At 51.6% G+C, this 27,275-nt stretch overlaps 6 non-coding genes and 1 pseudogene across 6 annotated transcripts; 6 read left to right on the top strand and 1 right to left on the bottom strand.

The window, feature by feature from the left end:
- The first annotated feature begins 1,670 nt into the window (after positions 1-1,670).
- On the top strand, positions 1,671-1,789 carry LOC148811954 (5S ribosomal RNA; annotated as a pseudogene).
- A 623-nt stretch (positions 1,790-2,412) lies between these two features.
- On the bottom strand, positions 2,413-2,576 carry LOC148811953 (U1 spliceosomal RNA). Its single transcript, XR_016086367.1, has one exon. It is a non-coding gene; the product is annotated as a U1 spliceosomal RNA (small nuclear RNA).
- Positions 2,577-15,944: 13,368 nt separating this feature from the next.
- On the top strand, positions 15,945-16,016 carry trnae-uuc (transfer RNA glutamic acid (anticodon UUC)). The gene has a single exon. It is a non-coding gene; the product is annotated as a tRNA-Glu (tRNA).
- A 3,336-nt stretch (positions 16,017-19,352) lies between these two features.
- On the top strand, positions 19,353-19,424 carry trnae-uuc (transfer RNA glutamic acid (anticodon UUC)). Its single transcript has one exon. It is a non-coding gene; the product is annotated as a tRNA-Glu (tRNA).
- Positions 19,425-22,758: 3,334 nt separating this feature from the next.
- trnae-uuc (transfer RNA glutamic acid (anticodon UUC)) lies at positions 22,759-22,830 on the top strand. The gene has a single exon. It is a non-coding gene; the product is annotated as a tRNA-Glu (tRNA).
- Positions 22,831-26,166: 3,336 nt separating this feature from the next.
- On the top strand, positions 26,167-26,238 carry trnae-uuc (transfer RNA glutamic acid (anticodon UUC)). Its single transcript has one exon. It is a non-coding gene; the product is annotated as a tRNA-Glu (tRNA).
- A 453-nt stretch (positions 26,239-26,691) lies between these two features.
- Positions 26,692-26,764, top strand: trnav-cac (transfer RNA valine (anticodon CAC)). Its single transcript has one exon. It is a non-coding gene; the product is annotated as a tRNA-Val (tRNA).
- The last annotated feature ends 511 nt before the right edge of the window (positions 26,765-27,275 follow it).

Raw genomic sequence — 27,275 nt, 5'->3', positions numbered from 1 at the left:
GTCCCAGCCTGGGGAACAGTGAGCCAGACTCTCAATAATAATAATACAGTGTGATCTCCTGTCGCAGCCTGAGGAACAGTGAGCCTGTCTCTCAATAATAAAAATACAGTTTGTGATCTCCTGTCCCAGCCTGAGGAACAGACAGTGAGCCTGTCTCTCAATAATAATAATACAGTGTGTGATGTCCTGTCCCAGCCCAAAGGAAGAGACAGTAAGCCTATCTCTCAATTATATTAATAAACTGTTTGATCTCCTGTCCTAGCCTGAGATACAGACAGTGAGCCTGTCTCTCAGTAATAATAATAAAGAGTGTGATCCACTGTCCCAGCCTGGGGAACAGACAGTCAGCCCGTCTCTCAATAATAAAAAAACAGTTTGTGATCTCCTGTCCCAGCCTGAGGAACAGACAGTGAGCCTGTCTCTCAATAATAATAATAATAATAATAATTATAATAATAATAATAGAGTGTGTGACCACCGACAATGGCCACAAAGCCGGGGAATGGCACCTGTAAAGTGTTAATTGGGGCACAGGAACAGCCCGTCTTGTCTCGGGGGCCGGCTTCAAAGACAATACAGCAAACACAACGGGGCAGGGGAAGAAGACGACACGACACATGCAGGTACATTCAGTTCCGGCCGGAACGAGTCATTTGTCAGTGTTTTCAAGTGCTGGGAGCCGAGTAATCCTTCGCTTGTATCGTTTCTCCCCGGTGACTAGATCTCACCCTGCGACTCTCGACTGGGCTCACCCACGGCAGCCCAGCAGGTGTGAGCCTAGCTGGCACCCGGATGGGAGATTCCCCCCGGAAAAGCTCAGGTTGCTGCTGCTCCTGCAAGAGGTGTGACTGGGACCAGTAGGGAGCGCTCACCCTGCGGTCTGTGTGGCTTTCTTATGCCCCAGCATCCTGATGGCTACACTCTGCTGCACAAACAGGCGCCGCTCTTCGGGGGAGGCGTAAAACCGAGGTCCCGACCCTCCTTGGCCATTAAGAAATTCCAAGGCGTCTCTCAAAAAGAGATGCCGGAGGTGTCACTCTGGTGTTAGTGTTCCCCTTTACCAATCAGTCGGGGTCTCCTCCTAATCAGCGTCTCATATGTAACAATCAATGACGAGGCCCCCCTGTCCTGCGATATTGTACTTGTCTCCTGGCCGCTGGCTGGCGCCGTGAGATTTAGTACTTGCGCAAGAGACCGGGGGCAGAGCGCGAACGCGGTCCCCCGCCCCCCGCAAAGTGTGCGCTCCAGGTTCCCTCTCGGGGCTCTGCAACACAGCGGAAAGGCAGCGAGAAGGAGCCTCTTGCTCTGACGCCGCAAGGCCACAAGAGGGCGGAGGCGCCGCGCGCCCGGCCGACGTGTTGGACTGGTGCGCTTTATGTGCTGAAATAAACACGCGACAGCCCAGAAATGTTTTCAGAGTGCTGTGCACTGGAGGTTTTTGTCTTGTGAAGACTTGCCTTGTGCTCCTCCGAGCAGTTTGTTTGTTCTCCTCCAGTGCGGGACAAGCCAACACAAGGGAGCACATTCGCCAACATCCAGGTACGCAATGCGATTTGGAAAGAAGCTCCTTTCCAAAGAGTTGCACACGAACGATCCTTCAGTCCCGCTCGGGGGGCACGGAGCCCCAGCCACACACAGCTTCAAGTAGCGAGTCAGGCGTCATGGCTTTCGCTTGCGGCCACACCACCCTGCACGCGCCTGATCTCGTCTGATCTCGGAAGCTGAGTAGGGTTGGGCCTGGTTAGTACTTGGATGGTAGACCGCCTGGGAATGCCAGGTGCTGCAAGCTTTTGCTCTCTCGGCCAGCAGGGGTCGCCGTTGGTACCGTAGGCTTTGGGAGGAAAACCTGGAGGATGGAAAGGTGATCTATAGCCTCATCTCTAGAGATGTTTTGTTGCTATGGCATGTGTGTGACCCATATAAAAAAAAAACCCGTTTGTAAAACAAATATCGAAGCTGCCTCTAAATCTGCAAATGAAGATGAGTCGATAAACTACTTGTTTTTCGTATAACTATACATATATTCATTTTTTACTGATTTCATTCATTGAGCACGGATACAATAGAGGTACAGCCATTCACTGTTTGACATGTCTGCACTGCTACAGAACCTAGCAATCAGAAAACGGGTGAAACTGTCTTGAGAATTAGCATACAGTACCGAGGCCCCCATGACCAAATAAAGGCTAACCTCGATAATCAGCCTAAATAATGCAGATTACAGCAAAACGACTGACTTTGAAAAGGGAATGAATGTCCGGAAGGAGTAGTGTAACCAGCTTGAAATGCTTCTCCGGACCTCTAACTAAAAGAAACCGGGAACCAGCAGTGGCATCGACTCCTTTCGAACTGGGATTCTATCGCAGCTTGTGGTGTCGTAACTCTTCCGTATCCGATATGGACCAAGCACATCAGGGGAGAGCGCGAACGCAGTCCCCCACTACCAGAAATTATGCAGTCGAGATTCCCACATTTGGGGAGTTCGCAGGGGTCAGCACAGCCGGAGTGCAATGGCCGAGCCTCACCCTGGGTGAACCTCCTTCTTGATCAAGGTATCTCCCCTGCCAGGTAAGTATGAGTTGTACAAGCCCCTGCAAGTGGCCCGCACCCACAGCAAAAAGCGCGCAGCCTAGACCAGCTCCTCGCCCCGCATCGCCACCGCATAACAACGCCTGAAGAAGACCCAGGCAGGTCGAAACGCCGCGACACAAAGAAAAGCAAGATTGCCTTTTCACGGAGCCACAGACTCTACAGAGGTAAATTGCCTAACAGTGGAAACCTAACGGTGCCAACGAAGCTTTATGAACGAAGCTTTTTTTATTTTTTTAAGTATGGATCGTTATGGTATGCGTCAACCCAGAGTTGACAACGCACGCTGCCTTACGGTCACTCCCCACACCGCCGCCCACACCGCCTACACACCAAACCACACCACATCAGACACATCAAACAGACAGGATACCTTCCAACTAGGAACCAGGATCATCTACAAAATGATCCAGACAGTCAACCACCTAAAAAACACAGCAGTTTCCGGAGGGGAGAACCAGGCACCCGCCAGCCTACGACGGAAGACAGAGGAACTCAAGCACCTCATAAGACCGGCCAACCCAACCGAACTCACATGTTTGAAGCTAGTAAGCAATGCCAAAAACTGGCTCCACACCACATTGCAGATCCTCGAAGAGCACTACGAGGAAACTCTCACACATCTGTCCAGACGACTGGAGGACCTGGAGCTTCCCGGCTGGGAACAAGCTTTCGCGGTTGCCTCCAACTGGGCAAAGAAAAATTATGGGAGGAAAATACAGAAGGACACGTTGGACCATACACAAGCTATGGTTACTGCTACACTTAGCAACAAGGAATCCACTATCCCCATGTCTCCAAACAGATTCCAAATACTCGACACACTAATCAGGGAAGAGGTAAATGGCTCAGAAGAGACATACGTAACCCAGGCAGAATCCCTTCCAGAACCAGTGAAGAGACACTGGGAAAGCAGACATCCAACCCAGAAATCTGGCCCCATGAGAGCCAGAGCATATACTCCAGAAATAGATGACTTTCCTCCAATCCCCAGGCCACAAAGGATCCGAAGAGAGCAGAGAAGCAAGAAGACAGAGAAGACTTCATACTACCTTTCCACAAGGCCTGAACATCAGAAAATAAAGTGGGAGGGTTTCAGTCGTTGGAAGGAGAGTGCAACACTCCTTGTCCCAGATGGTCCCTTCTTAGAGAAAATCTAGGAGAAAGAGCTTTGTTCCCCTACCCTAACCCTAATACTAACACTGACATTAACCCTGATCCTAACCCTGACCCTGGTCCTAACCCTAACCCTAATCTTAACCCTGACATTAACCCTGATCCTAACCCTGACTCCGACCCCGACTATTACCCCCCCACACCAGCACCAGCCCAACCAAGATACAGACCACACCGACATGACAAGACCACAAGAAAGCTAATGGACAGGAAGCTGGAAACCCACAAACGCTGGCTCTGCATAGGGGACTCCAATTTATCAAGAATACCCCCCTATGAAAATCCAGATCTACAGATAGAAAGCTACCCAGGAGCATCATTTTACAATGCAGCAAACCTCCTACAACACACCCCCCGGAACACAGTAGTGGAGAAAATCATTCTATCCTTTGGAATCAATAACAAGGCACAAAAAGCAAAGGAAACAGCTATCAAACAACTTTGACAGATGCTACGGGAGGCTAAGGGAACCTTCCCATCTGCAGAAATATACATCCCACTGATTAATTACTCCAGAGACCAGGGAAAACCTGGACACAATAAACAATCACATACAGCAAAACATGCCATACCTCCCCAAACTGGAAGAAGCTCTTTTCAAGACAGAAAGAGATGGAATTCACTGGACCACCGCAACAGCTAAAAAAATGCTAGACCACTGGTCACAACATTTAAACTGGTAAGCCCCAAAGCCGCAGAACAAGATGGGGACAAGAACAACAAAAATATTGTAAATCTAAGCAACAACTTCCACCCCACAACTGAACAAATAAACCTCCTCAATAAGAGCTTATCATTTGTCCCCACAGTAGGGACAAAGAAAGGTTAGAAAACCAGACTGAAAAGCAAAATCCGACAATACCACCGTCGCCTTAAACTGACCGCCTTCTTTGAGGATAAAGACACCGACACAGAAAGGGTTCCCTTCCTGCCTAAATCCAGTTGGGAACCAAGGGAAAACCAACTGCCACCAGAAATCCAGGAAATAATTCAAGAGGACAACAGAATTCTACAAAAACTCCGACCATACAGGGACTCACACAACATAACAAAGGAGGAACCCGTAGCCTTAAAACATTTAAAGGAAAACAAACATATAGTCATAAAACCAGCAGACAAAGGGAGTGCAATAGTTATCATGGATAGAGAAAAATACATTGCAGAAACACACAGACAATTAAATAATCAGAAACACTATACTACATTGGAAGAACCGCTGTACAAACAAACAACACTAGAAATAGGGCAAATCCTACAAACTCTGGTTGAATTAAAACACCTAACCAAAAAACAGGCATTCTACCTAAGAGGAGAGGAATCACCACGACCGAGGATTTTCTACCTCCTCCCAAAAATTCATAAAGCCCCAGAAACATGGCCACTCCACTACGAAATTCCACCTGGGAGGCCCATAGTGTCCGACTGCAACAGTGAATCCTACAGAATAGCAGAATATCTAGACCATTTCCTCAACCCCATTTCTAAACACCACCCAAGTTACATCAAAGACACCTATGACTTTGTAGCCGAAGTCAAAAATGCTACAATACAACAGGAAGCCTTCCTGTTCACCATTGACATTGACAGTTTATACACCAACATTGAAACTACGGAGGGACTGAAAGCAGTATTTCTCAAATACTCTGACCGCAACAGACCAGAAACACAAATTCTGAAGCTATTGGAAATTAGCCTCAACAAAAACGATTTTGAATTTGAAGAGCAATACTACTTACAAATAAAAGGAACTGCTACGGGGAAACGCTTTGCTCCGGCCTATGCTGACATCTATATGGCCCATTGGGAAGCCACAGTATTCCCAAAATGTACACACAAACCTACACACTACTTCAGGTACCTTGACGACATCTGGGGAACGTGGACGCACGGCCCACAGTCCTTTCAAGAATTCATTAACACTCTCAACACACACCACAGGTCCATTAAACTCAAATACACCAAGCATGAAAACCAGATAGACTTCCTAGACACCACCACATACAAGGGTTCCTCCTTCAACAACACAGGCAAACTGGACATCAAGGTATATTTCAAAGACACGGACACACACGGCTTACTGCACAAAGACAGCTTCCACCCAAAACATACTTTCAAAGGACTGGGAAAATCACAACTCCTACGCTTCCACAAAATCTGCACACAACAACAAGACTTTGAGGAAGCCAAACACACACTCTTCCAAGCCCAAGCTCTACGCCCGAGAGGATATACACAAAGATTCCTCAGAAATGTGGCACAAACATTTCTAAACAGAAAAACACCTGATGACAGCAAAATAATCCCCCTCATCACAACATACTCCCAACTCAGCGGAATAACCAACCAAAAACTAAAGTCTACATTCACCACGATATTAGAAAACACAAACCTACTGAGGGAACACAAAATCATATCTGCATAACGAAAAAACAAAAACCTACAGGATTATTTAGTCCAAAGCAAACTAAAACCAGTACAAAACAGATCAAATACACCAAAAGCCAAACACTTCAAACAGAAAACAACGATCCAAAACAACAAAACCAAAGAAATCTTCCAGTTGCAAAGGGTGCTCTCAGAAAACACCAATAATGCTGTCTATGGCATCCAGTGCAAAACATGCGGGGTGACCTATGTGGGGGAAACGGGTAACTCCATCCGAACCCGACTGGCACAACACAGGTACAACATCCGGAACCAGCGGGAAAGGAGGACTCACCTGGTGGCACACTTCCTACAGCACGGGCTGGAAGCGCTGGAGGCCACAGGACTGGAGAGCAACCCCAACTGGACAGAGATGGAAAGAAAGAAAAAGGAAACGGAGTGGATCAAAAGACTTCATATTACCTTTCCACAAGGCCTGAACATCAGAAAATAAACTGGGAGGGTTTCAGTCGTTGGAAGGAGAGTGCAACACTCCTTGTCCCAGATGGTCCCTTCTTAGAGAAAATCTGGGAGAAAGAGCTTTGTTTCCCTACCCTGACCCTGTCGATACTGACGATTGCACCTAACCCTAACCCTGACGATACTGACGATCGTACCTAACCCTAACCCTAACCCTGACAAAACCCGACGATCGCACCTAACCCTAACCCTGACGATACTGACAATCATCCCTAACTCTGACCCTGACTCTGCCAGCAGCCATATCACCCTGCAACTAACAACTGGCAACCCACTGAAGTTAAGCAGGTGTGAGCCTGGTCAGTACCTGGATGGGAGACCTCCTGGGAAAGGTTGCTGCTGGAATAGGTATTAGTGGGGCCAGCAGGAGGCGCTCACCCTGTGGTCCACATGGGTCCTAATGCCCCAGTATAGTGATGGGGACACTATACTGTAAACAGGTGCCATCCTTTGGATGAGACGTAAAAGCGAGGGCCTGACTCTCTGTGGTGATTAAAAATCCCAGGGTGTTTCCCGAAAAGAGTAGGGGTATAACCCCGGCGTCCTGGCCAAATTTCCCATTGGCCCTTACCAATCATGGCCTCCTAATAATCCCCATATATGAATTGGCTTCATTACTCTCTGCTCTCCTCCCCACTAATAGCGGATGTGTGGTGAGCATTCTGGTGCACTATGGCTGCCGTCGCATCATCCAGGTGGATGCTGCACATTGTTTGGTAGTGGAGGGGAGACACGATTGCCTGTAAAGCGGGTTGAGTGGAGTGTCCAAAAGAGCACTATGTAAGTGTAAGCAATTATAATTATTAATTAATTACTGCTTTACGCAGAGAGTGGCGGGGGTGGGATGTCAGAGCCATACAACACTTCTTTACGGAGAGAGTGGCGGAGGTGGGATATCAGGGCCTGACGACACTTCTTTACGGAGAGAGTGGCGGGGGTGGGATGTCAGGGCCATAAGACACTGCTTTATGCAGAAAGTGGAGGGGGTGGGATATTAGGGCCTGACAACACTGCTTAACGCAGAGAGTGGAGGGGTGGGTGTCAGGGCCATACGACACTTCTTTACGCAGAGAGTGTCAGGGGTGGGATGTCAGGGCCTGACGATACTGCTTTACGCAGAGAGTGGCGGGGTTGGATGTCAGGGCCATACGACATTGCTTTACGCAGAGAGTGGTGGGGGACGGATGTCAGGGTCGTACGACACTGTTTACGCAGAGAGCGGAAGAGGTGGGATGTCAGGGCCATACGACAACGCTTTACACAGAGAGTGGAGGGGGTGGGTGTCAGGGCAACACGACTGCTTTACGCAGAGAGTGGTGGGGGTGGGATGTCAGGCCCTGATGATACTGCTTTACGCAGAGAGTGGCGGGGGTGGGATGTCAGGGCCTGATGAGACTGCATTATGCAGAGAGTGGCAGGTGTGTGTGTCAGGGCCATAAGACTGCTTTACGCAGAGAGTGGTGGGGGTGGGATGTCAGAGGCTGACGACAGTGCTTTACGCAGAGAGTGGTGGGGGAGATATGTCAGGGTCGTACGACACTGCTTTACACAGAGATTGGAGGGGGTGGGATGTCAGGGCCATATGACAGTGCTTTACGCAGAGAGTTGCGGAGGTGGGATGTCAGGGCTATACGACAGTGCTTTACGCAGAGAGTGGTGGGGGTGGGATGTCAGGGCCTGACGATGCTGCTTTACGCAGAGAGTGGTGGGGGTCGGATTTCAGGGCTTTACGACACTGCTTTATGCAGAGAGTGGAGGGGTGGGTGTCAGGGCCATACGACACTTCTTTACGCAGAGAGTGGCAGGGGTGGAATGTCAGGGCCTGACGATACTGCTTTACGCAGAAATTAGCAGGGGTGGGATGTTAGGGCCTGACGATACTGCTTTACGCAGAGAGTGGCGGGGGTTGGATGTCAGGGCCGTAAGACACCGCTTTATGCAGAGAGTGCAGGGGGTGGGGTGTCAGGGCCATACGACACTTCTTTATGCAGAGAGTGGTGGGGGTGGGATGTCAGAGCCTGACGACAGTGGTTTACGCAGAGAGCAGAGGAGGCAGGATTTCAGGGCCATACGACAGTGCTTTACGCAGAGAGTGGAGGGGGAGGGATGTCAGGGCCTGACAACACTGCTTAACGCAGAGAGTGGAGGGGTGAGTGTCAGGGCCATACGACACTTCTTTACGCAGAGAGTGGCAGGGGTGGGATGTCAGGGCCTGACGATACTGCTTTATGCAGAGAGTGATGAGGGTGGGATGTCAGGGCCTGACGAGACTGCATTATGCTGAGAGCGGAGGGGTGGGTCTCAGGGCCATACGACACTTCTTTACGTAGAGAGTAGCGGGGTGGGTGTCAGGGCCATACGAAACTGCTTTACACAGTGAGAGGCGATGGTGGGATGTCAGGGTCGTACGACACTGCTTTACGCAGAGAGCGGAGGAGGTGGGATGTCAGAGCCTGACGACACTTCTTTACGTAGAGAGTGGCGGGGATTGGATGTCAGGGCCTGACAACACTGCTTAATGCAGAGAGTGGAGGGGTGGGTGTCAGGGCCATACGACACTTCTTTACGCAGGGAGTGGCGGGGGTGGGATGTCAGGGCCATACGACAGTGCTTTACGCAGAGAGTGGCAGGAGTGGGATGTCAGGGCCTGACAACACAGCTTAACGCAGAGAGTGGAGGGGTGGGTGTCAGGGCTATACGACAGTGCTTTCCTCAGAGAGTGGTGGGGGTGTGATGTCAGGGCCATACGACAGTGCTTTACACAGAGAGTGGTGGGGATGGGATGTCAGGGCTAGACGACACTGCTTTATTCAAAGAGTGGAGGGGTGGGTGTCAGGGCTATACGACAGTGCTTTCCGCAGGGAGTGGTGGGGGTGGGATGTCAGGGCTTGACGACACTGCTTTATGCAGAGAGTGGAGGGGTGCGTGTCAGGGCCATACGATACTACTTTACGCAGTTAGTGGCGGGGGTGGGATGTCAGGGCTAGACGACACTGCTTTATTCAAAGAGTGGAGGGGTGGGTGTCAGGGCTATACGACAGTGCTTTCCGCAGGGAGTGGTGGGGGTGGGATGTCAGGGCTTGACGACACTGCTTTATGCAGAGAGTGGAGGGGTGCGTGTCAGGGCTATACGACAGTGCTTTACGCAGAGAGTGGTGGGGGTGTGATGTCAGGGTCATACGACAGTGCTTTACACAGAGAGTGGCGGGGGTGGGATGTCAGGGCCTGACAACACAGCTTAACGCAGAGAGTGGAGGGGTGGGTGTCAGGGCCATACGACACTTCTTTACGTAGAGTGTGGCGGGGGTGGGATGTCAGGGCTTGACGACTGCTTTATGCAAAGAATGGAGGGGTGGGTGTCAGGGCTATACAACAGTGCTTTCCGCAGAGAGTGATGGGGGTGTGATGTCAGGGCCATACAACAGTGCTTTACACAGAGAGTGGCGGGGGTGGGATGTCAGGGCCATACGACAGTGCTTTATGCAGAGAGTGGAGGGATTGGTGTCAGGGCCATATGACACTGCTTTACAAAGAGAGTGGCGGGGGTGGGATGTCAGGGCCTGACAACACAGCTGAACACAGAGAGTGGAGGTGTGGGTGTCAGGGCCATACGACACTTCTTTACGTAGAGAGTGGCGGGGGTGGGATGTCAGGGCTTGACGACACTGCTTTATGCAGAGAGTGGAGGGGTGGGTGTCAGGGCTATACGACAGTGCTTTACGCAGAGAGTGGTGGGGGTGTGATGTCAGGGCCATACGACAGTGCTTTACACAGAGAGTGGCGGGGGAGGGATGTCAGGGCTTGACAATACTGCTTTATGCAGAGAGTGGTGGGGAGGGTTTCAGGGCCATAAGACACTGCTTTATGCAGAGAGTGGAGCGATTGGTGTCAGGGCCATATGACACTGCTTTACACAGAGAGTGGTGGGGGTGGGATGTCAGGGCCTGACAACACAGCTTAACGCAGAGTGGAGGGGTGGGATGTCAGGGCCATACGACACTGCTTTATTCAAAGAGTGGAGGGGTGGATGTCAGGGCTATACGACAGTGCTTTACACAGAGAGTAGTGGGGGTGGGATGTCAGGGCCATATGACACTGGTTTACATAGAGAGTGGCGGAGTTGGGATGTCAGGGCCATATGACACTGCTTTACACAGAGAGTGGCGGGGGTGGGATGTCAGGGCCTGAAGATACTGCTTATCGCAGAGACCAGAGGAGGTGGGATGTCATGGTTATATGACAGTGCTTTCCACTGAGAGTGGTGGGGGTGGGATGTCATGCCCATAAGACACTGCTTTATGCAGAGAGTTGAGGGATTGATGTCAGGGCCACACTACAGTGCTCCACTCAGGCCTCTGCTTGAATTTGTACTCCTCCTCTCTCTCCCTACCTCTACCTCTCCCTCTCTCTACCTCTCTCCCTACCTCTCCCCTTTCCCCTCCCTACCTCTCTCCCTACCTCTACCTCTCCCTCTCTGTGGGGCCAGCAGGGGGTGCTCACCCTGCGGTCTGTGTGGATCCTATTGTCCCAGTATAGTGATGGGGGACACGATCTGGCCCACCAGCGACGAGCAGGTTACCAGATCTTGACAAAGGGGGCAACTCTTAGTCGTATGAGCTTAGTCACACATCTCAGCGATTAAAAAAACAAAACAAACATATTATGTCCATTACTAACGACTTTTTTTTCCTACATTGAAAGTCTCTTTCCCGGGTGATTTTCTAGCGCGACTGGGGCTCTTCATTTCTCCTCGGTGTCTCATCGCGGGCGGATTTGAAACAGACCACAGAACCTGCCGCTGCAGTGCTCTCGGTTAGGGGCTCTCATCCTGCATCACCAATCTTCCACAGGAGGAACGGAGCTGGATTTCTGTCTGGAAAATAAACTCCAGAGTGAGAGAGAGAGAGCAGAGAGGGGTAGGGAGAGGTAGAGAGAGGTAGAGCGGTAGAGAGGTAGAGAGAGGGTGAGAGGTGGAGGGTGAGGGGGTTAGGGAGAGAGGGAGAGGTAGAGAGAGGGAGAGGTAGAGGTAGGGAGAGAGAGGGAGGAGGAGTACAAATTCAAAGAAGGAGAAAATCCACAACACAACACAGGCGTCGGCATGCGTGGGCTACAAAAGGAACAAGTAAAATGTTTCTTCCGGGCTGAAAAGAGAAGGAAGGAAAACACACCGTTGCGGCACTACGACACGAAGACGCCGAGCCGGTTAAGCACAGCAAACCCAACCTGTTCTCACAAGTTGCTTGCGCTTCAGGCGAAATAAAAGCTGCTGAGCTAAATCAGGAAAGCGGTAACTATTAGGACTGCTCACTGTTCCTCAGGCTGGGACAGGAGATCACACACTGTATTACTATTATTGACAGATAGGCTCACTGTGTCTTCGCTTGGGCTTGAACAGGAGATCACACACTGGATTATTATTATTGAGAGACAGGCTCACTGTCTGTTCCCCAGGCTGGGACAGGAGATCACACTGTATTATTATTATTATTATTATTGAGAGACAGTCTCACAGTCTGTTCCTCAGGCTGGAGCAGGAGATCACACACGGTATTATTATTACTGAGAGACAGGCTCACTGTCTGTTCCTCAGGCTGGGACAGAGGATCACACACTGTATTATTATTGAGAGACAGGCTCACTCTCTGTTCCTCAGGCTGGGACAGGAGATCACACACTATTATTATTATTGACAGATAGGCTGACTGTCTGTTCCTCAGACTGGGACAGGAGATCACACACTGTATTACTATTAATGAGAGACAGGCTCACTGTCTGTTCCTAAGAGTTGGACATGAGATCCCACACTGAAATATTATCATAGAGAGACAGGCTCACTGTATGTTCCCCAGGCTGGGTCAGGAGATCACACTGTATTATTATTATTGAGAGACAGTCTCACTGTCCGTTCCTCAGGCTGGAGCAGGAGATCACATGCTGTATTATTATTATTGACAGATAGGCACACTGTGTCTGTGTCGTTTGGGCTGGGACAGAAGATCACACACTGTATTATTATTACTGAGAGAGAGGCTCACTGTCTCTTCCTCATGCTGGGACAGGAGATCACACACTGTATTATTATTATTGAGAGACAGGCTCACTTTCTGTTCCTCAGGCTGGGACAGGAGATCACAAACTGTATTATAAGTATTGAGAGACAGGCTCTCTGTCTGTTCCTCAGGCTGGGACAAGAGATCACACACTGTATTATTATTATTGTGAGACAGGCTCACGGTCTTTTCCCCAGGCTGGGAGAGAAGATCACACTGTATTATTATTATTGAGAGTCTGGCTCACTGTTCCCCAGGCTGGGACAGGAGATCCAACACTGTATTATTATTATAATACGGAAAGCGGTAACTATTAGGACTGCTCACTGTTCCTCAGGCTGGGACAGGAGATCACACACTGTATTACTATTATTGACAGATAGGCTCACTGTGTCTTCGCTTGGGCTTGAACAGGAGATCACACACTGGATTATTATTATTGAGAGACAGGCTCACTGTCTGTTCCTCAGGCTGGGACAGGAGGACATACACTATATTATTATAGAGAGACAGGCTCACTGTATGTTCCCCAGGCTGGGACAGGAGATCACACTGTATTATTATTATTATTATTATTATTGAGAGACAGTCTCACTGTCTGTTCCTCAGGCTGGAGCAGGAGATCACACACGGTATTATTATTACTGAGAGACAGGCTCACTGTCTGTTCCTCAGGCTGGAACAGTAGATCACAGTATATTAGTATTATTATTGAGAGTCTGGCTCACTGTTCCCCAGGCTGGGACAGAAGGTCACACACTGTATTATTATTATTGAGAGCCAGGCTTACTGTCTTTTCCTCAGGCTGGGACAGGAAGTCACACTGTATTATTATTATTGAGAGACCTGCTCTTACCTGACTGTTCCTTAGGCTGTTACAGGAGATCATAATCTGCTTTATTGTTATTGAGAGACTGGCTCACTCCTGTCTGTTCCTCAGGTTGGGACAGGAGGTCACACACTGTATTATTATTATTGAGAGACAGGCTCACTGTCTGTTCTTCAGGCTGGGACAGGAAGTCACACACTGTATTATTATTATTGAGAGACAGGCTCACTTTCTGTTCCTCAGGCTGGGACAGGAGATCACACACTTTTCTATTATTATTGAGAGACATGCTCACGGTTTGTTCCTCAGACTGGGACAGGATATTCCACACTAAGTTATTATTATTGAGAGACAGGTTCACTGTCTGTTCCTCAGGCTAAGACAGGAGATCACACACTGGATTATTATTATTGAGAGACAGGTTTACTGTCTGTTCCCCAGGCTGGGACAGGAGGTCACACACTGTATTATTATTATTGAGAGAGAGGCTCACTGTCTGTTCCTCAGGCTGGGACAGGAAGTCACACACTGTATTATTAATATTATTGAGAGACAGGTTCACTGTCTATTCCTCAGGCTGGGACAGGAGATCATACTGTATTATTATTATTGAGAGACAAGCTCACTGTTCCTCATGCTGGGACAGGAGATCACACTGTATTATTATTATTGACAGATAAACTCACTGTTCCTCAGGCTGAGACAGTAGATCACACTGTATTATTATTATTGAGAGTCTGGTTCACTGTTCCCCAAGCTGGGACAGGAGACCACGCACTGTATTATTATTATTGAGATACAGGCTCACTTGGTGTTCTTTAGGCTGGGACAGTAGATCACACTGTATTATAATTATTGAGAGGCTATTTCACTGTTTCCCAGGCTGGGACAGGAGATCACACACTGTATTATTATTATTGAGAGACAGGCTGACTGTCTGTTCCTCTGGTTTGGGCAGGGAATCACACACTGTATTATTAGTATTATTGAGAGACAGGCTCGCTGTCTGCTCCTCAGGCTGGGACAGGAGATCACACACTGTTGTAGTGTGCTCTCATGAGGCACCAGTTCTGTAGAGGTTTGGGCATTTACTGGGACAATTATTTTTGTGGCAGTAAATCACAAAATTGATTCTTTTAATGTTCTTGGAATCCAACCATGCGATATAACTCAAACAACGCACACACAGGTACTAATACATGAGGATACATTTATTAATATATAGAATATGCATGTAAACCAAACAGATCTTATCGAAAGGGTTATCAGAATACAAAAGATATAAATTCATTCAGTTACAAATTTACACATATCAAGAGGACATAAGTTCGGTATATCATTCATTTAGACCGTTTCGTAATTGAACTTGTTTACAACTTCTACATTAGATACTCAAAACAAGTACATAACCCTTAGGAATTAAATTAATATCAACTGGTTGGGAGCAGTAAAGCAATGAAGTTGAATACTCACTGCCGCTAAGCCTGTAATCTAACCGTTTCCTTAGTGTAGCGGTTATCACGTTCGCCTCACACGCGAAAGATCCCCGGTTCGAGTCCAGGCGGAAACAGCCTCTCTTTGCACGCTCCTGTACTTCACACAGGTATTAAACGACTGATCATTTGTTCCCAATGTATTTCCGGTGCCTTCATGCACTCTTGTACCAAACGCACGTTCCTTCTGTACGCGGAGCCGATCATTTGCAATTGGGCAATCAGGACGAGCTCTGTCGGCTCAAAAGCAGCGCAGGACCTGCAAGAACAACAGAAAGATTAGCATGCAGCGGGGGATGCTAGATCTCATCAAGAATCGGCTCCAGCAACAGGGCTGGGCGCATTGTTCCATTCTCCGACCACTCTCGGTGTAAACAAGTCCCTCCTGGTCTCTGCTTGAAATGCACTTTCCTGCGTTTGCTTTGGTGTAACTGGCTTCCCCTGCATGGGCGAATGTGAAGAAGATCCTTAGTAAGTCATTGAAGAAAACCGAGAAGAGGTCAGAGTGGCCTCTGTCGTTCATCAACGATCCAGTCAGGCAGTACTCCTCTGTAAAGCGCCGTTCGTTCACATCGATTGGCTTTTTTTTGCCTTCATTCGCGCAAGTAGTCAAAGCAGACGCCCCTATTCTGCCGTGACCCAGATTCGAACCGGGGTTGTTGCGGCCACAACGCAAAGTACTGACCACTATACGATCACGGCGAGTTACCGATACCCACGTGGCAGGCCGGAAAAGGCTGTGCTCTCTTCGTGTGACCTAATTCGGAAAAGTCCTGACGTTGCATTTCAACTGAGCCCCAGTATACATCGACCCTTCGACACTCTGAGTGACAACTCTCTTGCGCGTTTTCTCATATTTATGTAGTTTGCTTGCATGATGCCCGGAACAGCAGGGGTGTGTGCTCCCATATGGTCTAGCGGTTAGGATTCCTGGTTTTCACCCAGGCGGCCCGGGTTCGACTCCCGGTATGGGAACCTGTCAGTTTTGCCTCCTGCTTTCCAAAAGATCAGCACCGTGTACGAAGGAGCCGCATTAAAACCACTCGAACGTGCAAAACGCGCGAGAAGAGGGGGCGCTTGTTTCCAACCGAAGACTTCTCGCGTGTGAGACGAGCTGATCATCCCTGCAGGAGGTGGGAGGGTTACTCTGGTAGACAGGGCTGACCTTCGGCAATAGGATTTATACTCTCCAAGATGATATTTGCACTTTCTGGAGAGGCGATTTTCTCCACTTCAGTAGCCCGATTTCGTCGATTGCGTGGAGAGGGCTGTAGAATGTGGCGCCGCCTTTCCTGCTCCGTCCATGACAGGCGTGCTGGTCTCTGGAGAGAGAGCACGGTCCATCAGCGCACTCCAATAAAGGCACTGGAAGCAGCTGAATCGCATTGGCGAAGCTCAGCGCTGGGCCGCTGGGCAGGGATTGCCACCGTTTCCGTAGTGTAGTGGTTATCACGTTCGCCTCACACGCGAAAGGTCGCCGGTTCGAAACCGGGCGGAAACAGACCGGCTTCCTTTGTCGGCACGCACAAAAGGGGATTGGGGATTCGCCTAGCGCAGTGATCGAACAGACCCACTCACCTCTTAGTGTGGCGGGATCTGCACAGTGCATGTCGCAGCGCATCCTGCTTTCACTTCAATGCGCGTCCTGATGTACCCCAGTCTCCCGCGTGACAGGTGCGGATAATCACCACTATACTAACGAGGAAGACATCGCTCTCTCCGACCCCCGGCATCGTGTCCCGACCCACCGTACTGGAAGCCGACGCCTGCTGTGATTCCTTTACGGAGCAGAAATGACAACCGAGGAGCCGAGAGATCATTTCAGCATTTCGCGTCTGAACAGAAAACACAAACGACCAACTCGGAATGATTTGCCTTTGATGCTTTCAAAGCGTTCTTTGTGCATCGAACAGACCCACTCACCTCTTAGTGTGGCGGGATCTGCACAGTGCATGTCGCAGCGCTTCCTGCTTTCACTTCAATGTGCTTCCTGATGTCGAGTCGTGTGCCGTGCGGAGGCTCTGAAAGCGAGAGCAATGAAAAGGTGCACGGCGCTGTGAAAGAAAACAGAGAAGTGAAAGGCAGTCCTTTCTCTAAGGAGGTAAAAGAGAAGCTTTCTACTCCCCGTCAGGGAATCGAACCCTGGTCTCCCGCGTGACAGGCGGGGATACTTGCCACTATACTAACGAGGAAGACACCGCACTCTCCGATCCTCGGCATCGTGTCCCGACCCAGCGTGCTGGAAGGCGACGCGTGCTGTGATTCCTTTACGGAACAGAAATGACAACCGAGGAGCCGAGAGATCATGTCAGCATTTCGCGTCTGAACGGAAAACACAAACGACCAACTCGGAATGACTTGCTTTTGACGCTTTTCAAAGCGTTCTTTGTGCACGACGACTGCGCCGCCTAGCAGATACAGATGGGTTGTACAACTCTGAACTAGCAAATGGAAGAGGGCTAAGCCCCCTCTCTTTTAGCCCAGGTTCGATCTGTCTCCCAGAATCACCAGGGCGCACGCACACACACCCGTGCCGTTGAAGTGCTCTGCTTCATTTCTAAGGGCAACTCAACATTCACTCCTACCCCGAGAACAGAAAAGACAGCGTCCGCAGCAACAACAGCTCAGGTCTCTGCACAGGAGCTAAGCTGCCCCCATCTCCTCTGCTCTGCGGCTCCTGCGGAGTGGAGTCCTGCCTGGAGCCGTGTTTGCAGGCGGCGGCTCCCCGCGCTCTGTCTGTGCGTCCAAGAGCTCCTGGGAGGAAGAGAGAGCCCTCCCACTCGGGGGCTTTTCCACGGTCTGTGTGAGGAGGGGCGGGTGTGTCCAGTAGCTTATCGAGCGGAAGCCTGGGGCGGCGGAGAGCTGTGATCGTGCAGACCTTGAGGTGTCACCTCTTTGTCTGCTTTCCCGCCCCCCCTCCGCCCAAGCTCTGCTCCAGAGTAGCCCGGCAACCCCTCACACCTGCACGTGTCACAACCTAAGGTGTGGTCATGAGACACCCATGGGGTGCTGCTCTGTTCTTGCTAATTGTTTCCTGCCCGTCGCAGGCAGGAGTCCATGCGAGGAAGATGCGCTGGACAGAGCTCAGAGGGCACAGCTGGGTGGCTTTCCTTCTGAGTGACGTTCCTGCAACACTCTCCCGCTCCTCTTGGTGCGCTCATGCCGCAACACAGGAAGGCTGGAGCAGGTGGCTGTGGGCTCTGCGCACTGCCGAAATAGGTCAGTTGGGAGAGCGTTAGACTGAAGATCTAAAAGTCCCTGGTTTGATCCCGGGTTTCGGCATTTTGTTTCATCGCGCCCTTTGTTCCTCTCTCCAGCGCCCCCTGCCTAAAGTGACGCTTCCCTTTCTCAGCCCGAAACGCAAGCGAGACACCAGCAGCGGTCCCTGCAGGTTTCCGTAGTGTAGCGGCTATCACGTTCGCCTCACACGCGAAAGGTCCCCGGTTCGAGACCGGGCGGAAACAGCCTCTTTTTGCACGCTCCTGTACTTCACAGAGGTCTTGAGCGACCGGTCATTTGTTCCCAATGTATTTCCGGTGCCTTCATGCACTCTTGTACCAAACGCACGTTCCTTCTGTACGCGGAGCCGATCATTTGCAATTGGGCTGTGCCGACAGACCAGGACGAGCTCTGTCGGCTCAAAAGCAGCGCAGGACCTGCAACAACAACAGAAAGATTAGCATCCAGCGGGGGCCTCTTAGTGAGCCCAAGATCTCATCAAGAATCGGCTCCAGCAACAGGGCTGGGCGCATTGTTCCATTCTCCGACCACTCTCGGTGTAAACAAGTCCCTCCTGGTCTCTGCTTGAAATGCACTTTCCTGCGTTTGCTTTGGTGTAACTGGCTTCCCCTGCATGGGCGAATGTGAAGAAGATCCTTAGTAAGTCATTGAAGAAAACCGAGAAGAGGTCAGAGTGGCCTCTGTCGTTCATCAACGATCCAGTCAGGCAGTACTCCTCTGTAAAGCGCCGTTCGTTCACATCGATTGGCTTTTTTTTGCCTTCATTCGCGCAAGTAGTCAAAGCAGACGCCCCTATTCTGCCGTGACCCAGATTCGAACCGGGGTTGTTGCGGCCACAACGCAAAGTACTGACCACTATACGATCACGGCGAGTTACCGATACCCACGTGGCAGGCCGGAAAAGGCTGTGCTCTCTTCGTGTGACCTAATTCGGAAAAGTCCTGACGTTGCATTTCAACTGAGCCCCAGTATACATCGACCCTTCGACACTCTGAGTGACAACTCTCTTGCGCGTTTTCTCATATTTATGTAGTTTGCTTGCATGATGCCCGGAACAGCAGGGGTGTGTGCTCCCATATGGTCTAGCGGTTAGGATTCCTGGTTTTCACCCAGGCGGCCCGGGTTCGACTCCCGGTATGGGAACCTGTCAGTTTTGCCTCCTGCTTTCCAAAAGATCAGCACCGTGTACGAAGGAGCCGCATTAAAACCACTCGAACGTGCAAAACGCGCGAGAAGAGGGGGCGCTTGTTTCCAACCGAAGACTTCTCGCGTGTGAGACGAGCTGATCATCCCTGCAGGAGGTGGGAGGGTTACTCTGGTAGACAGGGCTGACCTTCGGCAATAGGATTTATACTCTCCAAGATGATATTTGCACTTTCTGGAGAGGCGATTTTCTCCACTTCAGTAGCCCGATTTCGTCGATTGCGTGGAGAGGGCTGTAGAATGTGGCGCCGCCTTTCCTGCTCCGTCCATGACAGGCGTGCTGGTCTCTGGAGAGAGAGCACGGTCCATCAGCGCACTCCAATAAAGGCACTGGAAGCAGCTGAATCGCATTGGCGAAGCTCAGCGCTGGGCCGCTGGGCAGGGATTGCCACCGTTTCCGTAGTGTAGTGGTTATCACGTTCGCCTCACACGCGAAAGGTCGCCGGTTCGAAACCGGGCGGAAACAGACCGGCTTCCTTTGTCGGCACGCACAAAAGGGGATTGGGGATTCGCCTAGCGCAGTGATCGAACAGACCCACTCACCTCTTAGTGTGGCGGGATCTGCACAGTGCATGTCGCAGCGCATCCTGCTTTCACTTCAATGCGCGTCCTGATGTACCCCAGTCTCCCGCGTGACAGGTGCGGATAATCACCACTATACTAACGAGGAAGACATCGCTCTCTCCGACCCCCGGCATCGTGTCCCGACCCACCGTGCTGGAAGCCGACGCCTGCTGTGATTCCTTTACGGAGCAGAAATGACAACCGAGGAGCCGAGAGATCATTTCAGCATTTCGCGTCTGAACAGAAAACACAAACGACCAACTCGGAATGATTTGCCTTTGATGCTTTCAAAGCGTTCTTTGTGCATCGAACAGACCCACTCACCTCTTAGTGTGGCGGGATCTGCACAGTGCATGTCGCAGCGCTTCCTGCTTTCACTTCAATGTGCTTCCTGATGTCGAGTCGTGTGCCGTGCGGAGGCTCTGAAAGCGAGAGCAATGAAAAGGTGCACGGCGCTGTGAAAGAAAACAGAGAAGTGAAAGGCAGTCCTTTCTCTAAGGAGGTAAAAGAAAAGCTTTCTACTCCCCGTCAGGGAATCGAACCCTGGTCTCCCACGTGACAGGCGGGGATACTTGCCACTATACTAACGAGGAAGACACCGCACTCTCCGATCCTCGGCATCGTGTCCCGACCCAGCGTGCTGGAAGGCGACGCGTGCTGTGATTCCTTTACGGAACAGAAATGACAACCGAGGAGCCGAGAGATCATGTCAGCATTTCGCGTCTGAACGGAAAACACAAACGACCAACTCGGAATGACTTGCTTTTGACGCTTTTCAAAGCGTTCTTTGTGCACGACGACTGCGCCGCCTAGCAGATACAGATGGGTTGTACAACTCTGAACTAGCAAATGGAAGAGGGCTAAGCCCCCTCCCTTTTAGCCCAGGTTCGATCTGTCTCGCAGAATCACCAGGGCGCACGCACACACACCCGTACAGTTGAAGTGCTCTGCTTCATTTCTAAGGGCAACTCAACATTCACTCCTACCCCGAGAACAGAAAAGACAGCGTCCGCAGCAACAACAGCTCAGGTCTCTGCACAGGAGCTAAGCTGCCCCCATCTCCTCTGCTCTGCGGCTCCTGCGGAGTGGAGTCCTGCCTGGAGCCGTGTTTGCAGGCGGCGGCTCCCCGCGCTCTGTCTGTGCGTCCAAGAGCTCCTGGGAGGAAGAGAGAGCCCTCCCACTCGGGGGCTTTTCCACGGTCTGTGTGAGGAGGGACGGGTGTGTCCAGTAGCTTATCGAGCGGAAGCCTGGGGCGGCGGAGAGCTGTGATCGTGCAGACCTTGAGGTGTCACCTCTTTGTCTGCTTTCCCGCCCCCCCTCCGCCCAAGCTCTGCTCCAGAGTAGCCCGGCAACCCCTCACACCTGCACGTGTCACAACCTAAGGTGTGGTCATGAGACACCCATGGGGTGCTGCTGTTCTTGCTAATTGTTTCCTGCCCGTCGCAGGCAGGAGTCCATGCGAGGAAGATGCGCTGGACAGAGCTCAGAGGGCACAGCTGGGTGGCTTTCCTTCTGAGTGACGTTCCTGCAACACTCTCCCGCTCCTCTTGGTGCGCTCATGCCGCAACACAGGAAGGCTGGAGCAGGTGGCTGTGGGCTCTGCGCACTGCCGAAATAGGTCAGTTGGGAGAGCGTTAGACTGAAGATCTAAAAGTCCCTGGTTTGATCCCGGGTTTCGGCATTTTGTTTCATCGCGCCCTTTGTTCCTCTCTCCAGCGCCCCCTGCCTAAAGTGACGCTTCCCTTTCTCAGCCCGAAACGCAAGCGAGACACCAGCAGCGGTCCCTGCAGGTTTCCGTAGTGTAGCGGCTATCACGTTCGCCTCACACGCGAAAGGTCCCCGGTTCGAGACCGGGCGGAAACAGCCTCTTTTTGCACACTCCTGTACTTCACAGAGGTCTTGAGCGACCGGTCATTTGTTCCCAATGTATTTCCGGTGCCTTCATGCACTCTTGTACCAAACGCACGTTCCTTCTGTACGCGGAGCCGATCATTTGCAATTGGGCTGTGCCGACAGACCAGGACGAGCTCTGTCGGCTCAAAAGCAGCGCAGGACCTGCAACAACAACAGAAAGATTAGCATCCAGCGGGGGCCTCTTAGTGAGCCCAAGATCTCATCAAGAATCGGCTCCAGCAACAGGGCTGGGCGCATTGTTCCATTCTCCGACCACTCTCGGTGTAAACAAGTCCCTCCTGGTCTCTGCTTGAAATGCACTTTCCTGCGTTTGCTTTGGTGTAACTGGCTTCCCCTGCATGGGCGAATGTGAAGAAGATCCTTAGTAAGTCATTGAAGAAAACCGAGAAGAGGTCAGAGTGGCCTCTGTCGTTCATCAACGATCCAGTCAGGCAGTACTCCTCTGTAAAGCGCCGTTCGTTCACATCGATTGGCTTTTTTTTGCCTTCATTCGCGCAAGTAGTCAAAGCAGACGCCCCTATTCTGCCGTGACCCGGATTCGAACCGGGGTTGTTGCGGCCACAACGCAAAGTACTGACCACTATACGATCACGGCAAGTTACCGATACCCACGTGGCAGGCCGGAAAAGGCTGTGCTCTCTTCGTGTGACCTAATTCGGAAAAGTCCTGACGTTGCATTTCAACTGAGCCCCAGTATACATCGACCCTTCGACACTCTGAGTGACAACTCTCTTGCGCGTTTTCTCATATTTATGTAGTTTGCTTGCATGATGCCCGGAACAGCAGGGGTGTGTGCTCCCATATGGTCTAGCGGTTAGGATTCCTGGTTTTCACCCAGGCGGCCCGGGTTCGACTCCCGGTATGGGAACCTGTCAGTTTTGCCTCCTGCTTTCCAAAAGATCAGCACCGTGTACGAAGGAGCCGCATTAAAACCACTCGAACGTGCAAAACGCGCGAGAAGAGGGGGCGCTTGTTTCCAACCGAAGACTTCTCGCGTGTGAGACGAGCTGATCATCCCTGCAGGAGGTGGGAGGGTTACTCTGGTAGACAGGGCTGACCTTCGGCAATAGGATTTATACTCTCCAAGATGATATTTGCACTTTCTGGAGAGGCGATTTTCTCCACTTCAGTAGCCCGATTTCGTCGATTGCGTGGAGAGGGCTGTAGAATGTGGCGCCGCCTTTCCTGCTCCGTCCATGACAGGCGTGCTGGTCTCTGGAGAGAGAGCACGGTCCATCAGCGCACTCCAATAAAGGCACTGGAAGCAGCTGAATCGCATTGGCGAAGCTCAGCGCTGGGCCGCTGGGCAGGGATTGCCACCGTTTCCGTAGTGTAGTGGTTATCACGTTCGCCTCACACGCGAAAGGTCGCCGGTTCGAAACCGGGCGGAAACAGACCGGCTTCCTTTGTCGGCACGCACAAAAGGGGATTGGGGATTCGCCTAGCGCAGTGATCGAACAGACCCACTCACCTCTTAGTGTGGCGGGATCTGCACAGTGCATGTCGCAGCGCATCCTGCTTTCACTTCAATGCGCGTCCTGATGTACCCCAGTCTCCCGCGTGACAGGTGCGGATAATCACCACTATACTAACGAGGAAGACATCGCTCTCTCCGACCCCCGGCATCGTGTCCCGACCCACCGTGCTGGAAGCCGACGCCTGCTGTGATTCCTTTACGGAGCAGAAATGACAACCGAGGAGCCGAGAGATCATTTCAGCATTTCGCGTCTGAACAGAAAACACAAACGACCAACTCGGAATGATTTGCCTTTGATGCTTTCAAAGCGTTCTTTGTGCATCGAACAGACCCACTCACCTCTTAGTGTGGCGGGATCTGCACAGTGCATGTCGCAGCGCTTCCTGCTTTCACTTCAATGTGCTTCCTGATGTCGAGTCGTGTGCCGTGCGGAGGCTCTGAAAGCGAGAGCAATGAAAAGGTGCACGGCGCTGTGAAAGAAAACAGAGAAGTGAAAGGCAGTCCTTTCTCTAAGGAGGTAAAAGAAAAGCTTTCTACTCCCCGTCAGGGAATCGAACCCTGGTCCCCCACGTGACAGGCGGGGATACTTGCCACTATACTAACGAGGAAGACACCGCACTCTCCGATCCTCGGCATCGTGTCCCGACCCAGCGTGCTGGAAGGCGACGCGTGCTGTGATTCCTTTACGGAACAGAAATGACAACCGAGGAGCCGAGAGATCATGTCAGCATTTCGCGTCTGAACGGAAAACACAAACGACCAACTCGGAATGACTTGCTTTTGACGCTTTTCAAAGCGTTCTTTGTGCACGACGACTGCGCCGCCTAGCAGATACAGATGGGTTGTACAACTCTGAACTAGCAAATGGAAGAGGGCTAAGCCCCCTCCCTTTTAGCCCAGGTTCGATCTGTCTCGCAGAATCACCAGGGCGCACGCACACACACCCGTACAGTTGAAGTGCTCTGCTTCATTTCTAAGGGCAACTCAACATTCACTCCTACCCCGAGAACAGAAAAGACAGCGTCCGCAGCAACAACAGCTCAGGTCTCTGCACAGGAGCTAAGCTGCCCCCATCTCCTCTGCTCTGCGGCTCCTGCGGAGTGGAGTCCTGCCTGGAGCCGTGTTTGCAGGCGGCGGCTCCCCGCGCTCTGTCTGTGCGTCCAAGAGCTCCTGGGAGGAAGAGAGAGCCCTCCCACTCGGGGGCTTTTCCACGGTCTGTGTGAGGAGGGACGGGTGTGTCCAGTAGCTTATCGAGCGGAAGCCTGGGGCGGCGGAGAGCTGTGATCGTGCAGACCTTGAGGTGTCACCTCTTTGTCTGCTTTCCCGCCCCCCCTCCGCCCAAGCTCTGCTCCAGAGTAGCCCGGCAACCCCTCACACCTGCACGTGTCACAACCTAAGGTGTGGTCATGAGACACCCATGGGGTGCTGCTCTGTTCTTGCTAATTGTTTCCTGCCCGTCGCAGGCAGGAGTCCATGCGAGGAAGATGCGCTGGACAGAGCTCAGAGGGCACAGCTGGGTGGCTTTCCTTCTGAGTGACGTTCCTGCAACACTCTCCCGCTCCTCTTGGTGCGCTCATGCCGCAACACAGGAAGGCTGGAGCAGGTGGCTGTGGGCTCTGCGCACTGCCGAAATAGGTCAGTTGGGAGAGCGTTAGACTGAAGATCTAAAAGTCCCTGGTTTGATCCCGGGTTTCGGCATTTTGTTTCATCGCGCCCTTTGTTCCTCTCTCCAGCGCCCCCTGCCTAAAGTGACGCTTCCCTTTCTCAGCCCGAAACGCAAGCGAGACACCAGCAGCGGTCCCTGCAGGTTTCCGTAGTGTAGCGGCTATCACGTTCGCCTCACACGCGAAAGGTCCCCGGTTCGAGACCGGGCGGAAACAGCCTCTTTTTGCACACTCCTGTACTTCACAGAGGTCTTGAGCGACCGGTCATTTGTTCCCAATGTATTTCCGGTGCCTTCATGCACTCTTGTACCAAACGCACGTTCCTTCTGTACGCGGAGCCGATCATTTGCAATTGGGCTGTGCCGACAGACCAGGACGAGCTCTGTCGGCTCAAAAGCAGCGCAGGACCTGCAACAACAACAGAAAGATTAGCATCCAGCGGGGGCCTCTTAGTGAGCCCAAGATCTCATCAAGAATCGGCTCCAGCAACAGGGCTGGGCGCATTGTTCCATTCTCCGACCACTCTCGGTGTAAACAAGTCCCTCCTGGTCTCTGCTTGAAATGCACTTTCCTGCGTTTGCTTTGGTGTAACTGGCTTCCCCTGCATGGGCGAATGTGAAGAAGATCCTTAGTAAGTCATTGAAGAAAACCGAGAAGAGGTCAGAGTGGCCTCTGTCGTTCATCAACGATCCAGTCAGGCAGTACTCCTCTGTAAAGCGCCGTTCGTTCACATCGATTGGCTTTTTTTTGCCTTCATTCGCGCAAGTAGTCAAAGCAGACGCCCCTATTCTGCCGTGACCCGGATTCGAACCGGGGTTGTTGCGGCCACAACGCAAAGTACTGACCACTATACGATCACGGCGAGTTACCGATACCCACGTGGCAGGCCGGAAAAGGCTGTGCTCTCTTCGTGTGACCTAATTCGGAAAAGTCCTGACGTTGCATTTCAACTGAGCCCCAGTATACATCGACCCTTCGACACTCTGAGTGACAACTCTCTTGCGCGTTTTCTCATATTTATGTAGTTTGCTTGCATGATGCCCGGAACAGCAGGGGTGTGTGCTCCCATATGGTCTAGCGGTTAGGATTCCTGGTTTTCACCCAGGCGGCCCGGGTTCGACTCCCGGTATGGGAACCTGTCAGTTTTGCCTCCTGCTTTCCAAAAGATCAGCACCGTGTACGAAGGAGCCGCATTAAAACCACTCGAACGTGCAAAACGCGCGAGAAGAGGGGGCGCTTGTTTCCAACCGAAGACTTCTCGCGTGTGAGACGAGCTGATCATCCCTGCAGGAGGTGGGAGGGTTACTCTGGTAGACAGGGCTGACCTTCGGCAATAGGATTTATACTCTCCAAGATGATATTTGCACTTTCTGGAGAGGCGATTTTCTCCACTTCAGTAGCCCGATTTCGTCGATTGCGTGGAGAGGGCTGTAGAATGTGGCGCCGCCTTTCCTGCTCCGTCCATGACAGGCGTGCTGGTCTCTGGAGAGAGAGCACGGTCCATCAGCGCACTCCAATAAAGGCACTGGAAGCAGCTGAATCGCATTGGCGAAGCTCAGCGCTGGGCCGCTGGGCAGGGATTGCCACCGTTTCCGTAGTGTAGTGGTTATCACGTTCGCCTCACACGCGAAAGGTCCCCGGTTCGAAACCGGGCGGAAACAGACCGGCTTCCTTTGTCGGCACGCACAAAAGGGGATTGGGGATTCGCCTAGCGCAGTGATCGAACAGACCCACTCACCTCTTAGTGTGGCGGGATCTGCACAGTGCATGTCGCAGCGCATCCTGCTTTCACTTCAATGCGCGTCCTGATGTACCCCAGTCTCCCGCGTGACAGGTGCGGATAATCACCACTATACTAACGAGGAAGACATCGCTCTCTCCGACCCCCGGCATCGTGTCCCGACCCACCGTGCTGGAAGCCGACGCCTGCTGTGATTCCTTTACGGAGCAGAAATGACAACCGAGGAGCCGAGAGATCATTTCAGCATTTCGCGTCTGAACAGAAAACACAAACGACCAACTCGGAATGATTTGCCTTTGATGCTTTCAAAGCGTTCTTTGTGCATCGAACAGACCCACTCACCTCTTAGTGTGGCGGGATCTGCACAGTGCATGTCGCAGCGCTTCCTGCTTTCACTTCAATGTGCTTCCTGATGTCGAGTCGTGTGCCGT

The sequence above is a fragment of the Atractosteus spatula genome, assembly GCF_055471065.1.
Source record: "Atractosteus spatula isolate fAtrSpa1 chromosome 10 unlocalized genomic scaffold, fAtrSpa1.hap1 SUPER_10_unloc_6, whole genome shotgun sequence".
Taxonomy (NCBI): domain Eukaryota; kingdom Metazoa; phylum Chordata; class Actinopteri; order Semionotiformes; family Lepisosteidae; genus Atractosteus; species Atractosteus spatula.
This window is presented reverse-complemented; position numbering and strand designations above follow the sequence as displayed.